Source organism: Camelus bactrianus, chromosome 33 (assembly GCF_048773025.1).
Source record: "Camelus bactrianus isolate YW-2024 breed Bactrian camel chromosome 33, ASM4877302v1, whole genome shotgun sequence".
Lineage (NCBI taxonomy): Eukaryota > Metazoa > Chordata > Mammalia > Artiodactyla > Camelidae > Camelus > Camelus bactrianus.
The window spans coordinates 12,076,258-12,094,781 of record NC_133571.1 but is presented as its reverse complement, the minus strand read 5'-3'; the positions used below and the strand labels follow the sequence as shown (position 1 = coordinate 12,094,781).

At 52.5% G+C, this 18,524-nt stretch overlaps 2 long non-coding RNA genes across 5 annotated transcripts in view; both read left to right on the top strand.

The window, feature by feature from the left end:
• The window catches only part of LOC123616445 (uncharacterized), a 189,752-nt gene that overhangs the window by 127,302 nt on the left and 43,926 nt on the right, over positions 1-18,524 (top strand). The window lies entirely within an intron of this gene.
• LOC141575827 (uncharacterized) lies at positions 10,353-16,197 on the top strand. The gene is made up of 3 exons (XR_012503731.1): positions 10,353-10,476; positions 11,130-11,206; positions 11,799-16,197. It is a non-coding gene; the product is annotated as an uncharacterized LOC141575827 (long non-coding RNA).

Sequence of the window (18,524 nt, the reverse complement as noted above, 5' to 3'; positions counted from 1 at the left end):
GGCAGAATGTGATAAGCACTCAGAAGGAATTAGAAGGAACTGATGTTTTTGAAGACCTACTATACCTCATGCCCAGTACGAATCCATTACCCAGGTGATCTCTTAACCCTTGTGACAACCCTAGGACGTGGTTTATTCTCCCCACTCCACGGATAAGGGACCATTCTGGGCAGAATGTAACAGTGACAGCCACTAATCAGGCACTGGGAGCCGTGCTTTATATGTAAGCCTCAAGACCGCCCGTGAAGGATGTGCCTACGCAGTCTGAAAGGCCGAGAGATGCTCCCAGAGGCACCCGGTACGGCCGACCTTGGCCCCACAGTGTTTCATCGTTTACAAAGCACGCTGTGCTCCTCAGCTCGCTTGATCCCCTCCTAAACCTCGTGCAGTGAGAATTATTGCTATCACATCTCATACATTTCCATGCTGACATTTTTTTCTCACTCTAACATCTCTGACATCGGGCTGGGTCTTACAATTGATGGCATGTCATAGTTTAATTGGTAGCATTTATTTGTTTTCTTAGTGGTAAAATAAACCAATGATGGGTCTTACAATCCATGGTATCTTAGAGGTAAGAAAATACAGAATAATCCCTGTTTTGCAGATAATGAGGCTGAAGGTCAGAGAGATTTGGTGGCTTTTCAAGGTACATGGTTCTGCTGTTGTTGTCTATGCAGGCTGGAGGAGCCCTGGAAAAGTCAGGGCCATGCCCAAAGCCATGGGACCCTGGTCAGAGAGAGCATCGTCCCTGCTCTCAGGGGATTTGATTTCCAAACACATCCACAGCTTGCCGCAGTCATGTTTCTGCAGGGAAAGGAAGCTCTGCCCTGTCCCAGGATGAGCTTCAAAGGAAGCCTGTCCCCTCCTCGTGCCACGCAGCCTGGGGAGCAGCGGGAGTGTGGCTCAGACCAGAGTTAAGCGTGTCTGGGATCAAAAGAGCCCCCGTCTCTCCAGAGCACCCAGGGGGCTTGATTGAGCTCCCTCTCCAGTCGGCTGAGTGATCAGTTGACAAAATACATCTGGGCAAGAAGGAGGCCTCTGTGATCAGCTGTCATCTCCCCTAAACATCCCTGATGCATTTTCTCTCTTCATTACCCACGAGGTGTCAGCCCTTCCATGGTGATCTACAGTCTGACACACCCACTTCCCTGTGGCTGGAAGGCAGTCACGCTGCTGGGGGAGGTGGGAGAAGCAGGGCCAACATCCGATCTGGAGACCCAGAGGAAGGGAAGAGGAGGGAAAGGAGAAGGAAGTCTGACTGCTGTGGTCAACAGGGCTTTCTCCAAGCCATTCTCTTGCTTCTTAACTGATGAGCACAGGGAGCAATGCTATGTTTGTACGTACAAGTCCTGTTCCCTCAGCTTTCTTGTCCAGTCCTTGAGATCAGAGACCCTCATACCTGCAAATCCCCTGCTTCACACACAGTGGGTACAGTGGTACACGTGGCGATGTAAATGTGGAATCCTGCTGGTGCCTCGCCGAAACACTTCCTGTTACAATAATTCATTCCACGTTCTACCTTCAGTTGCCACCTTCTTCCTTTTTCCTTCTTGGGGATCCCTCTCCCCTTTCTACAGTCATTCACGATTAAATGTTAGTGGGTTAGATGAGAATCTTCCAGGGCAGGAGCTGGGTGTGTTCATGTCTGTATCTCTGTTTCTAGCATGGTACCTGTCAGAGTAGATAACCAGCTGACTAGAATTGTGAAACTGAGCTCAATAAACATGTCTCAAGTCCCTAATGTGTACAAAGCATGTGCTAAGTACCTTAGGTTCCAGAAAGAAAATAAAACCAAACAGAGTCTCTAAGCTTCAGGAAACCTGGCCAGGCGAAGGCAGTAATAGCTCCCAGTTAACTGCAAAAAAATGCTGCATGGGTTGAAGTTTCCTTCTAGATAAGGGGTTATCAACTGGCAAGTCAGAGATGGTCGTCTCGGAGGAACATGGGACTTCTTAACGGTTATTAGGACAGGAACAGAATTCCCCATGAGCATATAATTGCCATTTTTGGAACCCACAAATCCTTTGCTTCTATCCCAGTAAAGCTCAAGGTTTTCAATATTGTGACTGGCAGGTCACAGTTAGGGAAAGGCCAAGAGCCATGAAGCTTGGAGGATGCCAGCGCCTGCCCTGCTGGCCCCAACTCCTCGCCTTCCCTCAGGTGAAGAGTGAGGGGTCTGAGGGGATAAGATAGGCCTGCCCATGGCTGCTGGAGTGGCAGCAGGCAGTCTTGTCAGCCGCTACCCTGCTGGAGTAATCCTCGAACCCGCGCGCCTCTCCGTTTGATCTGCCGGAGCCTGCAGGAGACCGTCAAATGCTTTTGGCTAATCTCATATGCATGCATAATTAGATGGCAACAATTACCATCTGGGTTCCTAGCACTTGTTCCAACATCCAGGCCCTGGGCAAGGAGCTGGTGGGAGTGAGGAAGGGAGGCCTCCCCCAGCCCTACCGGGCCTCTGTCAGCCTCCCAGAGAGCAGATTGGAAGCCTGGAGCCAGGGAGCGCAGCCCCATGGAAGGCCAGCGATGCTCAATGAAGAGTGACAACAGGCAGGTGGCAGAGGGGATGGCGCCGCGGTAGTGTCTCCGCCAGCTCATGGGTTGGCACGGCCTCGCGGGCTGGGTGGGTTGCCATGGACGGGGGGAGGGATGAAGGCTCGTGGGCAGCCCTCATCTCGGAGAGGGAGCCAAGTGTAGGTTTGAGGGTTCTCAGAGCAGTGGCAGCACTGATGAGATGCCATCTGCCCCGCCCCTGGCACCGGGTTCTTCCACCTCCTGACTGTTGGAGCTCCCTGTGGTGCCAATGACACAGGCATATGCTTGGCCAGGTCTGGTTGACATTTTCCTGAGGCTGGTGCTCAGACTTCCTGGCGGGGAAGGGGAGGTGGAGATGAAGGGAGCCAAGGCCGCCTGAGGGGAGGGTCTTCGGTGCAGAAGAGGCTGAATAGCGTGGACAAGCATGGACCCAAGCCCTCAGACGCTTTGTTATTTTGTATACTGTGACCCTGCCGGGAGGGTCCGGCGGTGGCAGGTTGGCGCAGTCCCACACAGCACTTGTTACCTGCTGTGCCCACGTTTAATCAACCAGTCGATTCAAGTGGACGTCCAGTAGCTTCTGCCCATCGGCAGTGAGGCGGCGTGCGGTGGGGAGATCGTTCATGGGCTTTGGAGCGGGCGGGGGTGGGTTTGCATCCCAGGCTGCGCTTTCCAGCTGAACGACCTCAGTTAAGTTACTTAGCCACTCTGTGGCTCTTTCTGCAAAATGAAGTTGTGAGGACTGAAGGAGATACTCGGAAAATGTTAGCTCCATGTTTCCCTTTTCTTCAATGTAGGATTGAGCCTGTTATGGAGTTTTCACTTTTTATTCTTCCCTGATTGGCAAAGGAGTAAAGTGCAAAAAAAAAACCAAAAAAACAAAAAAACAAACAAAAACCGGTGGGGAAAAAAGTCATAGCCCCTTCGGTACCTCAGGGCTCAGCTGCTTGGCATCAGGAGACTGTGTGTGGTCCATTTTGGCCAAAAAAGCCTCCGAGCATTTCCAATGCCCTGTTCTCCACTACTTGCCCCAGGGAGAACCCGGGCTCCCCATGTGCCATCCCATAGCTCCACCGCTGCTTCTCTCTCATGCCGCTCAGCCCTTGGTCATTGTTTGTGTCCTGTTTGTGTCCTATTTTTGTTTGAACCCTCAGTCTCGCAGAATTCCAAGCAAATGGTGAGATTTTGAGAAATGTTTGTTAAGTGGCCGATGACTGTGGTCTAACTTAGCTGACCTCACTGCAGACCCAAGCTGCGCTGTCAGGAGCAGACTGAAGGAAAATAGAAAGAGACCAAGATGAAGATGGAAGGGAACCAGGACACTTGTGGAGTCTAACACATTGTGGTGGAAAGAGTGCAGATTTTGGCCTCAGCTGCCCCAAAGGCTGGCTCTGATAAAACAGTTGTATGATCTTGGAGAAGGTATTTACCCACTCTGAACCTCAGTTTCCTCATCACTACAATGGGTAGAATACCGACATCACAGGGTTATTATAGGCTTAAAAAAACAAATTATGCAAAATTTGCCACATATTAGATACTCAGTAAAATGGCAGTCACAGTGATTACATTTTAAGGTATGAGCTGGGACCTCTTGACCCTGAGAGATCTATTAAAGTTGACCGGAACCTCAATCTGTGGCCTGTGACATGAACCTGTGCTTTCTTAAGCTCCTTCACTTATTGTTTCATGCCTCAGCTGCTCCACTCCCTGGCCTGTCTGTATCCTCTCCTTTGCTGAATTTCTATAGAATTTTATTTATGTTTCCACATACCATCTAATCACTTCCAGGATTTGCTGAATTTTTATAGACTTTGTTGAAGGTTAGAGGAGGCAGGGATTGAAGAGATGGTTCAGTTCGCTTGGTGAGACCCAACCCTTGGCCACCTTGCCAGCTCTTTCTCCTTTTCTTTTTTTTTTCCTCTTCCTTATTCAGAGTATCCAGCAAATTCTTGCCTCATGTAGAACAGTTCCCATCCATTTCCAGATCTGCTGGGGGACTCATCGTCCTTTGAGAATTCTGGAGAATGAAGCACTCTCGATCTAGTGCCCTGATGGCTGTTATCTCACTCCGCAGTGTGGCTGGCTCCTGGTGAGGACCACTGGACACTCCATGCATAAGTTCTAAGAAGACCTGGGAATGACTTTAGGCTTTATTCAAGTTGGTGGCATAGGGTAGGGTCAGCAGTAGACTGAGGTCAAGGGTTGTCAGTGCTGGAAGCCACATAGGTGTTACAGATGGTCCAATGTAGGGACCCAGCCCACAAACAGGAGTTCTAGGGAACTGCACCCAGAACTCCGCATAGGGCCCGAGCTAGCGGGTGCATTAGGACTCCAGCCAAGCAGGGCGTGGCTTTACTCCCATAGAGAACTGGAGTGATGAGCAGGAAACCTAGACTGAAGACCAAGCCTTCAAGTCTCAGCCCTTTGCTTTTGAATCGTGTGTTTCTTGCTCCCATGAGAGACTATGGGGTGCATCTCTCCGTGCTAATGATCCGGAGGCCTGCATGGTCAGGGGGCAGACGTGCTCCCCCCTGCAGATATTTGCTGGATATTATCTGCCTTGATTATCCAGGTGAGGGGTGGGTTCTGGGCCAGAATCTAGAACTCAGAAAGCAGGTCTTAGGTCAGTCGGAGGGTGGATCCCGTCTCACTTACTTGGACATGGACCTCCAGGATCCTGGATGAGAGGGGGAAAGGTGACCTCTGGCAAGGGGCCAAGCCAGGGTCCAACCTGGTGGGGAGCAGCCACATGAAGGTTCCATGTGGAACAGGAACCAATTGTAGGTCCTGAACCAGATGATCTGGTTTTGTCCCTTTTGTTCCTCCTGAGCCTTTGATAACGTTTTCTGTAACATTCCAGCTCGATCTCACTATAGTGTAGAGAGGAGAGAAAATGTTCATTCCTACACTTGGGATTGTGAGGTAAAGGAGGCAGCACCCTGAGCTCCAGGCTGCCTCTTCTCCGGAGGCCTGGGTGGTCCAGGGCACTGTGACATCCAGCTTCCCTTTCACACCAGCAGTTTTCCCCATCACAAACCACGGAGGACCAGAGTTTTACTTTGCTAAGAAAGATGACTATTTCTTGATCATTGGCAGTGGTGAGGCCGTGACTCAGGGTGTACAGGCTTCTTGAGCACAATGTTTATTGAATCTGCAGAAGCTCAATCCACCCCTTTGTGTACTGAGGTCCCGAAAGCTCTCTGCACCCTGATGAGGCTCATCTTCAGAACCTGGGATGAGGGCTGGGTCTACCATGGAAGGACCCTGGGCTGCTGCCAGGCAGGGATGTAGTTGGCAGGGGGCGTGGAATCAACCTCCCATCCGCTCCCTGGCTCCCCAAGTTCGGCATGGACTGGCAGCCTGCCCTTCTCTGAGTTCTAGTCTGTGCTCTCTGCCTGCACTGAGGGGTCTCAGAAAAGTCCTTCTCTTATCTCCCTGCCAGCAACGTGCCCCAGAGGTCTGTACCAGCCCAGCCGGGCTGGCCTTGAGTGTCAAGGCCCAGGAGATGACCTCTCAGCACGGAGCTCTTCTCGGGAGAATCCATCACAAGCCAGCATCCAATTAGGGAGAACAGGCTGGATGAGACAATGGTCCACACCCCTTGTTAAGTAACATCCCTAATTGATGACAGGGATGGTGCAGCGGCTTGGAAGCCAGCTCAGATTGTGTTTTTAAAATTCTCCTTTCTCCCGGGCTGCCTGCCAGAACTCCATGGCATGGCTCTTCAGGAGAACAAAGGAGGCTTTGAAAATCTTTCTCCCCCCTCCTTCAAATGCTTATCTGAAAGGACATCTTTTTCCCCTTAGTTGCCGCAATCATAAAAGCACAGGTGATAAACTGCTTCTTTATAATCACCAATTGTGTAGGTTTCCTCCCCCGAAAAAGCAGGAATTGCAGCAGCAGCAAGAGGAAGAGGACCATCTCGGCGCCCACACTGATGCCTATCAAGCCTCCAGAAAGGAGAGGGAGGGGGTAATGAACTTTGTTCAGTGACAACTTTTATCTCCAGGTCTTGGGCTGTTGAAATGCCAAGCGAGGGCTGAGATAGGGTTTCCTGACAGCGGCTGTGCAGCTGCCCGGCTCCGGGGGTTGGAGAGCTGGCGGCGGGTGGGAGGAGGGCCTGGAAGTGAACAGAACACATCTTGAATTCTTGAAGCTAGAGTTGAGCCTTGGTAGGAGTGTGTTCCCAGGGAGGAAAGCTGCAGGGTCGGGACATCGGATCCCGTGTTTGCAATGACCTTGAGAAATGATCTCTAAAAAGACAGTTCCTAAGCCATTTGAGAGGAGAATCTGTCTGGTTTTTAAGCTTCCCAGAAACGTGATTGTAGAAGTGAGGGGCCATTAGGCCTGAGGTTTGGGATGGATTCTAGACACCTGGGTCCCCAGGTCAGCCCCTGCCCTGGCTCCTCCGCTTAGTTCACGGCTCATCTGACTTTCAGTCCCTGCCCTGTGATGTGCGGGCCACCCTGGGCAGTGTGGAGGGGAGCCCCCTGCTTGGATCATTTACAGCTAAGACAGTGCCACAAGCTCAGCTTAATTCAGTAACATTTCAGATTTTTCAGATGACATCTGAGCTGGCCATTTTCTTTTTAAAAAATTCACAAAGCACCTACTAAGTGGTGGATACTGATCTAACGTGCATTATGCACATTGTATCCTCATAATAATCCTGTGAAACAGAGGAGGAAATTGAAGTGCAGAGAAGTTAATTGATTTACCTAAGATCACACAGTAATTGGCAGAATCTGAATTCAAGCCCAGGAACCATGGGTCAAAAGCTTGTATCCATTGAACAACTACTTTATGCTGGCTTTCACACAGCTATGTTGGGCATTGAAGGATGAATAGGAGTTTGCGAGGTAGACAATGAGAAGGAGAGAATATTTGGTGGGAATCAAGGCAGAAAGATGTAAACAAGGTTGGAAATAAAAGAAAAGGGGACTGATGTCTGTTGAGTACCTATCTTGTGCTGGGCACTGTGGAGAGCATTTCACACATTTTTTTACCTAAATATATTTTCAGATTAACCTTGTCGAGTAGATTTCACTCTCCTTTAACAGGTGAGGAAATTGAGGCTCAGAGAGGTTATATTAATTGCTCAAAGACACATGGCTCCTGAGTGGTCACCTTCCACATTGAATCGACCTGAGCCAATCAAGGCTCCTTTAGAGAAGACCTGGACCTTGTTATTTCCTGAATGTTCCCACATCACTTGTGCTTCCTTGTTTAGAACATGACTTGCCTTTGTAATTAATGTTCAGTATTTACAGTGGTCTGTAAACTCCTTGAGGACAGGGTTACTGTCTGTGTTAATGGCCAGTGTTTCTCCAATACCCAGCATTACGCTGAGTACACTGTAGGCTTGTAAATATCTACCAAATTAATGAATGGAAAATGCCGATTGTGTTGTAAACAGATGCCCAATTCCTTATTTTCCCCCTCACCTAACACATGCTTTGCTCAGCAGTGTCCCGGGTCTCGTCTCACTGGCTGATCTTCCCATCTTCCTGGGTGAGGCCACCAGATGAGGACACAGTGGTCACATCCAGATGGTCAGAGGTGCTTTGACTGAGAGAATAGCTATGATCAGGGTGACTCATGTCTCCATTTGCTAGGGACAGTCCAGGTTGGCACCTGCTGTCCCATTGAATAATTGACTAATTAATACTGTTCCCTTTCACTCTTAAAAGGGCCCCGATTGGCATGATAAATTCTACAGTGATCCTAGGCCAGTGACTGCCCACCAAGAAGCTTCTGTTCTTACCAGCACTGACAGAAGTCTGCCGGGGAAGGGCAGAACCAGAGTGGAGCTTAGGGGTAGGAGCACATGGAAAATTCCAGCACTGTCCCTTTCCTCTTCCCCAAAGTCCCCACCTTCTCCTCAAATGCTGGTCCTCCTTGGGGTGGGGATAATAACTGCCCTCTGCTGGAGGGCAGGTGTCTTAGAAGATCTGATCCCTGGCCAGCTGTGACTTTGTGACCTGGGGTTCAAGTTCTCTATCTGAATCTGAAGAGGCTTGTCACCTGTGCTCTGTGCAACCTCTGTCCCGAGAGGAGGTACTGACGGAGGATGTGAATCAGATGCCTGGACAGTGAGAAGGTGGGAGCCTGCAGGGAGCTCAGGACTGAGGCTCATGGTTGGCAGGGCCCCACAGATTTGGGAGAATGTGCCCAGGTACCCCACCTCCACACCCACAGATCTCGAATTCAGGGCCACTGGGTGGCCAGGCTGAGTAGAGGAGTGGCTCTGAGGGGTGATTACAGGGGCTGGGGAGTGGGTGAGAAGTCACTGGCTGTAAAGTCTCCAACCAGCATCAATTTATTAGCCAATGAATGCACATCTATTTATTAAGCTTTTACTAAGTGCACAGGGGGCCGAGCTCTGGACTGAAGGTCCCCGTCAGAGAGTGGTGTGTCGGGGCCTCACTCTTCATTTGCCTCCAGCCCCATCTCCCGCCTGTGCTCATGCGGGGGACCTGCGTCCTGAGGTTGGAGCTAACTGCAGGGAGGGCTTTGAAGCCCACCAAAGGTTGAGGGACATGAGTTGGGAGCTAACTCCTCCTCTGGGCACCTGGCTCTCCCTGGGCCAGGTACCTCTCCCCAGGAACAAGATACAGACTGTGGACAACTCTCTCACACCCCTCTGCCATGCTCCTCTCCTCCTCCCCATGGCCTGTCTTCTGAGGGGGCTCGGCTAGCTCCCCCTTGCCCTCTGGGCGTCCTTTCTGACATCTCAATCCCCTAAAAGCTCTGGGAAAGGCTGATTCAATTTGCCTGAGTGACACTCTTGTCTGCCATTTGACTGCTTCCTTCCTTCTGGCATTTCCAGACCTCAGGGGTGGACCACTGGGGTGCAGGAATGTCCGTGCAGGGTCTGGTTTGGGAAAGGATGAGGAAAGCAGGAGGTGTTGGTGATGGGGGTCCACAGAGCTTGGAGAAACCTTGAGAGCTGCGTGGAGTCCTTGGGGAAGTGTTGGCTCACTTTCTCTGAAGCCGGCTCTGGAGTTGGGAGGAGATTCTGGCTGAAGTCCCAGGGACAAGACACAGGTGCTGTTTCTCTCAGATGCTGTCTGGCCCTCGTTCCTATGAGTGGTTTCCCACCTCGCAGGCTTCAGAAGGGAACTTCTGCTCCCGGGGTGAGATGGTGAGCTGAAGCAGGGAGCAGAGGGTTTCAGGGCCCTGAGTTCAGGCTCGGCTCTGGTCTCGGTCAGGCCCCCTCACGCGTGAAACGGGGAAAGTGAGGATACCAGGGTCCCTCCCTTCTCTGGGCTTCTGCGGTGCTGTGAATTCCAGGTCTGGGGTGTGCCTTCCTCATTTAGCTTGTGGAAACCAGAGAAAAGCAGGCTCACAGGCAGATGCTGTGTGGGGAGCACCCAGCACATGGGCAGGTGGTGCTGGGGTGGCCCTAGTGGGGCAGGGACCTGGCTTTGGGGAGCTCAGGCAGCTCCTAAATGGGATGGAATCCCCAAGAGAAGGGAGGTCACTCTGGACGTCTCTGGCGGGCTGAGAGATTAACTGCTATTCTCTTAGCCAAACTGTGATGCCTCTTTTCAAAAGTACAAGGGGCTCATTTGCATGCCATTTGCATCTCATTTAAACACCAACTCATTTATTGCTCAGAAACTACTGAGATTTCTTCCAAGCCCCTGCTTCTTGCTCTCCCCAGGTTGTTTCTCTTCCTCTGCTTCCTGCATCCTGCCACTGGTCCAGCCGGACAGGCTGGCCGGCTTGCGCGCAGCCTCATTGGGCCCAGCCTGGCCCAAGGAGCCCGCCCATTGGCTGTGGGAGGGAGGGGAGCCAACGGGGAAAGGGCAGTAGACAGGTCTCCAGCCGCAGCTGGGAAGGGTTGGCCGCCCCCTTCCCCTCCTGGCCCTGACCCTTCCCAAGCCTCTGGCTGTCCAGAGCATCTCTCAAACGTCTCTCAGGCTGCTGGCGGTAAGAGAGAGTGGGAGTGGGGAGCAGTCCTAACATTAATTGAAAATGGGTTTGCTATTCCCCAGGGAGGAAAAAGAAAACAGCTAAAGAATTGATAGTTTTGTTTTGTTTTGCCACCTTCGGGCTCCTGGGAGGTCTGCTGGGGAAGTCCTGTGTGGGAGCTGGGTGGAGGGCTTCTCTCCCAGAGGACCCAAAGGCTGTAGGTTCAGCGTTGTATTAATGCAGGAGGGAAGCTCCCCTGCCTCTCCCTGCCTCGTTCCTCATCTGTGGCTGGGCTCGAACCCAGCTCCATGGCAGATAAGCCTGCAAGGCAGGGCCTTAGAAACGGCTAGAGGAGGGGCTGAGTGGCTGGCCCAATGCCTTGCCTTGTCAGAAGTCAAACTAGAACCAGAACCTGCCTCTCCTGACTCCAACCACAAGGCTTTCAGAAAACCTCTGCGTCTCCATGAACTTAGAGACCTGATTCCAAGCCTGAGTTCTTGCATGATCACCTCGCCTCTCCTAAGTTGGGTGGGAGCTCATTATGGGGAGATGACATCAGTGACCCAGGCTGCCCTTCCCCCAGACAGAGAGGGAGCCCGCTGTCCCTTTACTCCCTTGCTGCTCTCCTGACGTCACCTAACTCCTGTCACTGTGTCCTGTCTCTCCTCCAGAGCCCAGTGTAGCTCTCATCTCTTCCCTGCAGCCTCCACCCGGGCCTGGGTCCTCTCTGACATTTTGGCCCTTCAAGGTACACTTTCTAAAATACTGTATATTGTTCATCAGGGGCTGCAAGATCAGTGAGCTTTATTATCCTCTCGCCCTGAGTGTAAGCTCATGGAGAGCAACGTTCTACAGCCTCCTCTCTTTCAGTCTGTCTGTCTGTCTGCCTGCCCCCCACACACACACACATGTGCACACGGCTCAGGCCAGGTCCTTTACAGCCCCTGTCTGACTGGCCAAGGTGCCTTAGTTTCTACCCGTGTGAGATGCGGGGATGCGAGAACCTACGGCTTGTGATCTGTCCGTTTCCTCGGGGAGCCGAGCCTCCACCTTGTGAATAGTTTGGTTTCCTGCCTGTTCCTGGAGCTGGGGTTGGGGGAGGGGAGGCTAAGGCCTAAGGGAGCCTGGCGGGGGGGGGGTGCACCCCAGACTTGCCGGGGGGGGCGGAGCAGCCGCCCGGTTTCCCTGGCGCGGTGGGACGCGAGTGAGCGCTGGACCTGTGTGAGCCGTGCGAGCAGCTGTCGGGCAGAGCTCATTATGGGGGGTAATGTGAGCGGAGTGACATGGAAGATCTGTTCTCTCCCCTGTTACACTTGTCGCTCGCTCTCTTCCTCTGGCAGGTGAGCTAAGGGGTTTGATGGCCTGCCTGTCAGATCTCTCCATAACAACCAGGCAAACGAGACAATCGCTGCTCAGAGCACCTTGGCAGGAAGCCGCTTCTCAGCAGCCCGGGGATGGAGAGGGGACCAGCCCCCTGTCCCTCCCCGCCGAAGCTGCACGACAGCAGGGACACTTTCCTCTATTCCAAGAACAAGGAGGGTGTCATGACACTCGGCAGTCTTGTTGCCCGGACCCAACAGCCATTGGAAATGACTGAAAATGCTCTAGAGAGTCTGGTGGCAGGGGCCCTGGCCTCTTCCTCAAGAGGGTTCAGGTCCCACCCAGGGGCCTCACGGAGAGAGATCTGTGAGGTGTCTGGCTCCTCTGTGGCCTCGAGGCTTTCAGAAGCACAGGAAGTTAGATCCGGAAGGGCCCAGGTTCCTGAACTGGCCACCAGAATTGCCCGGAGGCGCCCTGGTACTAAGAGCCTGGGCCCCACCCCAGAGCTGGCAGTCACCTCTCCCAGAGCGCGACCCGGAAATCTGTATTTCACCAGTTCCACAGGTGATTTTGCGACAGAGCAAAGCCCCTGACTCGTGTCCCGACTTGGACTGCTGATGTAGCTTTGTCCCCGCCTCCATGTCACAGATGGGGAGAGGAAGGTGGGTGTGACAGTGCAGGTCATGTCCACGTGCTGGGGGCCTGCAGAGCTGGTTCTGGGAAGGTGACTGAGTGGTGTGCAGTGTGACACTGACCACACAGAGGGCACCCAGCCTGGGGGCCCGGGGGGAGTCAGAGCACCACCCAGAGGCCCACCTGAAGGGCTGGTCAGGGGTGGGGGCTGGGACGTGCGAGATGTGCTGGTCACACAGGGTGCAGGTGGGGCAGAAGCATACAATGGGGACAAAAGGCCCAAGAACAGTATCAACCTGCCAAAGACGGGGGGGTCTTGGCTCCACTAAGGGTTAATGCGAGGCTTACCTGGTGGGTTGGGGAAACAGGAGGGATTCTCCTGAGACAGAGCTGGGGCCTTGGCCGCAGAGGAGTCAAGAGGTTTTGAATGGGAGTTGGCGCAGGAGAGGAGGAGGGTGGCTGAATAAGCAAAGGCCTTCCCCCTCCAGGCGGGAAGGGGAGCTGACAGCCGTGGCTCAGCCTGAGCCGGGGGCTGTGGTGTTGAAAACCAAAGGAAAGGAACGAAGCCAGGAGGCAACTGAGCATCTGTCTTCAGAGTATGCAGTTCTGGGTGACATGTGCACAAATCAGCCCTGCTCCCCAAATCTCAGGAAGAACTTAGCCTGGTGGTTCCCGACCTGCTAATAGTGAGAGCGGTGATAGTGAGGGTGGCGATAAGACCTGATACTTGATTCGTGCTTTCCATGTGCCAGACCGTCAACTGCGTGCTTTCTCTGTGTCATCTCATTTAATCCTCACACGAATCCTAGAGATGGCTTTTATCATGACTCCCATTTTGTAGATGAAGAAACTGAGGCTTAGAGAGTTAAGAGACTAGTACAACTTACTGTTATCTGTGGTTGAGCCAAGATTTGAATCTGAATGTCTGGCCTCTGAGCCTCTGTTCTTAACAGTCACGTAATCTCCTCCTCCCTCTGCACCGTGCGCCCTGTATTTTAAAAGATTTTTGTCTACCAAAGAAACTACATTTATCAAGTAATAATTTGTTTTCCCATTTTTTATTAATCAAAGCCATGTATGACTGCCAATCAGGGGTTCAGATCAGCGTGAGATTAGCAGTGTTATCACACTGAGTTGATATAATTCCAGCCAAAAGCAAAGAAATGATGTCTCAGTTAGCAGTCTGTGCAGCCTTATCTTTGGTAAGTGTGTCGTTTCTGCTAGACATACAGGAGTATTAAAAATAGCTCCTGAGTCCCCATTACTACCTGTGGGAACCTGTGGGGGTCTGAAGACTGCAGATTGGGGCCAGTGGTCTAGATCTTCCAGACCCTTCTTATCTGCTCTGCTCAGGCCTCTGCGTCTCTGTGACCTGTTCAGGTAGCTTTCCTCCACAGAGCGGGCCGGAGACCCCCCTCTGTCCCCAAGAACCACCGCTGCCAGGGACAGAGTGAGCAGTGTGACGCCCCCTCCTGTCCTCCAGTGCACACAGACACACACACATGCACACACATGAACTCATGGACACAGTTGTGCACGCATCACGACCACTGAACCACCACCACCACCATCAGGAATGTGGTCTTGTAAATGGCCTCTTTCCCCAAATCTTTCCCTGATCCCTACTCGCTCCCTCAGACAGACACACGCACGTGCCAACACCACCTATCTTCCTTTCCAACAGAGGGAAGTTCAGTCTTAGTCTAAAATGTACAACGTTCTAATCTCGCATCACCAGAAATGTACAAAAGCATTAACACATGTAAGTGCGGAGGCTAATTCCTGACTATATGGAGTCTGAATTCTGTTTTTCACACCATAAATCTGGCACAGCGAACCCCTAAGCATCATTCATTTCCTGAAAGTATATTTAATACTTAGCATTTGTCAGGCGTTGTTAGAGCCTAAGGATTTATTGCAAACCAGGACCAGGCCAGCCAGGCAAAAAGGATGCCTCCCGACAGCTCAGATGCCAGGCTGAGTCACAGGAACCCCGGGCTGAGGGCCGGAGAGCCTGGGACCACCCAGGAATGAAGGAGGGACCACCGCGGTTCCTGGTGAGAGTCAGCAGTGTCAGAGGCAAGGGGCCTTTTAGGAAGGCCTTTCAGGTTGATGCCCGGATTTCCTACCCTTTGCTGCCCTCTGAGCCTCCCCAGTGAGCCAGAGTTCCAGTGGTCTCCTTGGCGATAGTTCTCACCTGGGATGATTACTGGTAACAAAGTGTCTCTGCATCGGGCCACGGCTGCCTGGGGCCATTGGTGGAAGGGCCATGCCAGGGATGCCAACAGGACAGTAGGGGCCAGAAGCTGCGAGCCAGCAGCCGGGTTTGGATGGAAGTCCTCCCCCTGCTCATCACTGTGGGTGTGGGCCCGACCTGTCAGCATGAGGGACATGGGAATCACAAGTTCCCCTTCTGTGTCATCACAGGGACATACAGGCTGCAGGTATCACCTGCTTTAGAGCTAATAAAGTGTTTCATAGACAGGATCAAATGCAAATCTCTAGCAAGCCTGCAAAGCAGGCTGTACAGGCATCAATGTCCCCATTTCCCAGATGTGGTTCAGAGAGGGCAAGCAAATCACTTATGGCACACAGCTAGTGAATGCAGAGAGGAAACTGGGACCCCACTCTGTTCTCTTTCCTGTACACCCAGTGATGTCAGTTCATGACGGAGCAGTTCCTGATGGCTGAGGGGACACACATTAGCCAGGATATCAGCCAGAGTCTGGGGGCTCGTATTAGTTTCCAAAGGCTGCAGTAACAATTTACCACAGCCTTTGGATGGCTTCAAACAACAGAAGTGTATTCACTCAGTTCTGGGGGCCGGATGTTGAAATGCAGGTATTAGCATCATTGCTTCCTTCCAGAGGCTCTGAGGGAGGATCTGTTTCATGCCCGTCTCCTAGCACCTGGTGGTCGCCCACAATTCTTCTTCCTGGGCTGGTGGCAGTCTCACTCCAACCTCTGTCTCTCGGCACAACATAGAGTCCTCCCTGCGTGTGCTTGTGTCCACACCTCCCTCTTCGTATAAGGACACCAGTCACTGGACTAGTGACTCCTCTAACCCAGTATGACTTCATCTTAATCTGCAAAGACCCTACTTTTAAATAAGGTCATATTCACAGAGTGGACATGAATTCTGGGGGGACGCTATTCAACCCAGTACAGGGCACTCCCTGGGGCTGATCTTGTGAGAAGGGAAATGTGGTCGTTAGGGGCAGGATGATGGTATGCCCAGGACTGGACCGAGGGCGTCCAGGCTTGATTTGGCCAACTGGGGCCTCCTGCTGCTCCTCTGTCTGGACGAGAGAATAAAATTGTCCCCGCTCCAAGCCACCCCCCCAACGCCTGTCCATCCCCAGCTCTGTCCTCCTGCCCCATTGCTGTCTCGAGAGTCCTGACATCCATCCACAAACACAGACATGCTAGGATGGTCGACAGCGTGATTGCTACGGAACAACTACGATTCACTGAGCACTTCCTGTGTGCCAGGGGCCGTACATGGAGCTTTATGTGCATCATTTCATCTAGCCCTCTCCGTCACTGTGTGAGTATAACACATTTGACACTTGCAGAACCAGAAGCGTCGGAAGGCCGAGTCATGTGTCTGAGGTCACAGACATAATAATGGGTGGTGTGAAAAGGATTCTAGCCCAGCTCAAGCTGGAACTGGGGGCCCAGGTCACTGGGTACTCCTGACTCCTTTCCTCCATCCGTGGCTATTCCCTGGGGAGTGGACGGTGACCTGGGAGGACTGTGCGGACCCCAGAATGGAAGTGCTGGGGAGCGGGAAAGTTCTAAGGGCCATAAGAGGGGAATGGGGTCGGGTGGGGGTGGATTTTTCCATGCCAAATGGCTTTGAGCTATTTCAAGCCAACCAAGCTGGCATCTTCTTTCTCCCTTCCTCTGGGGCTGATGGGGAACGGGGAGAGGAGGAAATGAGGCCTCTAGCTCCCTGCTGTTTCCGTGGGGCCTGGAGTGGTTCCCCACCCTATTTGCAAGGCCATAAATAATCGAGATGTATTACTCAGGGATTGCCATGGTAACATCTTCAGGTTACCAGGGATGCAAGATCCAAACAAAAGTATTCTATTAAATATTTCCGGCCACTAGAGGAATCCAGCCATGTTACAGTGGGATGTGGGGAAAGGGAGGGGCAAGGAAGTCTTATTGCTTCTTTCTCCTTTCTGTCCTCAGCTTCCTCCTTGGAAAATTACAGCTCTGCTGGGAGGGCCCTCTCCCCCCATCTCTTGTTCCTGGGCTTTCCCCCTGAGATACAGGGTTCCCACCTGCAAGCCACATCTCTCACATACAACCAGCATCCTGAAGCCAGCTCTAAAACAGATGCCCCTGGCTCTCCCTATAAACACACCCTCTTCTAATTGGTTTAGCATTGAGTTGGAGACCCAGCTAAAAACCATTCCCACATACATCATCCTTTTAAATGGAATCAGCAGGCCTACAAGTTGCTTTTCCCCAGACGCCAGGAGCATGATACAGGCATGGAATGATGGCAGAGAGAGGACACCAGCGAGTGATACGTCTGGGTTAGGGCGAGTGGCTGGGGCCTGTCCTGGGGGCTGGACAGAGCTGCTCAGCCTGGATGTCTTCCCTGGAACTGCACAACCATTCTAAATGTATTTCTAATAACCAAGTGGTGTTTGTTTAACATAAACTCGCTCTGCCCTCCAAGGTAGCCCAGGGAAGTGCTGCGTTAAGCAGAGTTCAGGCGGTGTGGTTTACGGTTGTGTTGGCGGTGCCCAGGGTGGCCTCCCTGTGGCTCCGCCCCTAAGAGGTGGGGCTGGAAGAGGCCTCAAAGACCACCTTGTTCAAGGTGTGGGCATGCATGACCGGGACACTGCGTTCTGCACCGGACGCTGCCACGTTGTAACTGACTACTTCAAAAAGTAAAGAGAGATCGAGTTCAAGGCCTTCATCTCAGGAGAGGGGACTCAGCTGGGCGGTGATTTGGGGTACATCACCCAGCTAGGAGGGGCTCCACTCTTTCTCAAACCCGGTTTCCTAACCTGGTGCCCCTTCCCCTATCTAGGGCCCCCAGCCCTGGATGGGACGACTGGGGTCTGCACACAATCTGAGAATCTGTAGAAAGGGGGAAGGCAGGGGAGCAGAGGCAGACCCCCGTGTCTGTAGGTGACCTACCTCAGCCCACCTAGCCTGGGTGATACCTTGAGCCTCAACCTAGCGCTGTCAGCCTTGTAAACAAGGCCCTCCTGGGCTCAGATGCCTCTGGCGGACCAGTAGGCATTCTCGAGCACGCTGGGCCTTGTAGACTACTGATGAGCTGTCCCGCTCAAAGAGCAAGTGTTCTTTCATCTGGGGCCATTGTCCCACCCAAGTACCAGCAGCTTTTCCCCGGGGGGGGGGTGGGGTGGGGTCAGGGGAGCCCGGTGTAGGGCCAGATGATGGCCACCTCCTTGGGCACCTGTGTGCTCCCACCCAACCCCGAGTTAGCATGTCATGCATTGTTTATGAAGTGTTTGTCTGGACTCAAGGTGAGCCGGGGAATCAGTGAGACAAATAAATAAATAATTGCCATCGGCACTGAGCGCAAGGGCCACGAGGGAGGGTGGCAGGGATTGTTTACCTTGGGGGCTTGCATATTTCATCACCGTGCAATCTCCTGACCCCCTCTTCCCTCCTCTACCCCCCTCTCCTGATGTTGCTGTGATGAGAGTTTCTATTATCCAGCACACCCGTTTGTAAGTCTATTTACGACCCAGGCATCATCGGTTTGTGTGTGAGAGAGAAGGCCCATCCCCAGATTAGTTAAATTGGAAATAAATTGGTTGTTAAATAAAAGCCCTCTGTGGGATGTGAGAGTGATGAATGAGGGATGGCTGTGCCTGGGGAAGGGAGGGGTGGCTTTCTGGATTGAGACTGTAGAACTGAACTGCCCTGGGAAACTTGGGTGCGAGTCTGGGATGGTCCGGAGGGCTGAGGGCAGAGAAAGCCTGAGCGGGGGTGGAGCGTAAGGGGGCCGGGCGCTGGAGGACGTCCTGGGAGGGAAATTGAGGGTGGAGGACTTTATCCCCCACTAGAACTGTATTTTATTTGCTTATGGCATACAGAGTACTTTTACATATGTTATGTCT